Raw genomic sequence first — 1,112 nt, forward strand, 5'->3', positions numbered from 1 at the left:
TTGTCTTGATTCCTACAGAATTAGGATAATGGCTTCTTATGACTGGATAGTTCGATGTAAACAGCTTTCTCCGGCTCCCTAAGGGAGTGCCATGCTCTTTCCGGTCCACTATGAAGGGTCGAACTTCACGTCGCTATACATTCAAATTTGAGAAGTCCATTTGCTTTCGTTGGGAGCTTGTGTTACTAGGAGCATGAGAGCCTGGGGGTGTGGGAGCCTGAGGGCCTGGGAGCCTGGGGGGCCTGGGAGCCTGGGGGCCTGGGAGCTTGGGGGCCTGGGGGCCTGGGAGCTTGTTAGCTGGGGGTCTGGGAGCTTGGGAGGTTGTTAGGCTGGGGGCCTAGGAGCTTGGGGGCCTAGGAGCTTGGGGGCCTAGGAGCTTGGGGGCCTGGGAGCCTGGTACCTGGGAGCCTGGGAGCCTGGGGGCCTGGGAGCTTGTTAGGCTGGGGGCCTGGGAGCTTGGGAGCTTGTTAGGCTGGGGTCCTGGGAGCCTGGGAGTTTGGGAACCTGGGGGCCTGGGAGCTTGCGAGCCTGGGGGCCTGGGAGCCTGGGGGCCTGGGAGCCTGGGGGCCTGGGAGCTTGGGAGCCTGGGGGCCTGGGAGGCTGGGAGCCTGGGGTCCTGGGGGCCTGGGAGCTGGGGGCCTGGGAGCCAGGGAGCCTGGAAGCCTGGGAGCCTGGGAGCTTGGGAGCCTGGGGGCCTGGGAGCCTGGGAGCTTGGGAGCCTGGGGGCCTGGGGGCCTGGGAGCCTGGGAGCTTGGGAGCCTGGGAGCCTGGGGGCCTGGGAGCGGGGGGCCTGGAAGCCTGGGAGCCTGGGAGCCTGGGAGCTTGGGAGCCTGGGGGCCTGGGAGCGTGGGGGCCTGGGAGCCTGGGGACCCGGGAGCCTGGGGGCCTGGGAGCGTGGGAGCCTGGGGGCCTGGGAGCCTGGGGGCCTGGGAGCTTGGGAGCCTGGGGGCCTGGGAGGCTGGGAGCCTGGGGTCCTGGGGTCCTGGGAGCTGGGGGCCTGGGAGCCAAGGAGCCTGGAAGCCTGGGAGCCTGGGAGCTTGGGAGCCTGGGGGCCTGGGAGCCTGGGAGCTTGGGAGCCTGGGGGCCTGGGGGCCTGGGAGCCTGGGAGCTTG

The sequence above is a fragment of the Volvox carteri genome (genome assembly GCF_000143455.1).
Source record: "Volvox carteri f. nagariensis unplaced genomic scaffold VOLCAscaffold_28, whole genome shotgun sequence".
In the NCBI taxonomy this organism is placed as follows: domain Eukaryota; kingdom Viridiplantae; phylum Chlorophyta; class Chlorophyceae; order Chlamydomonadales; family Volvocaceae; genus Volvox; species Volvox carteri.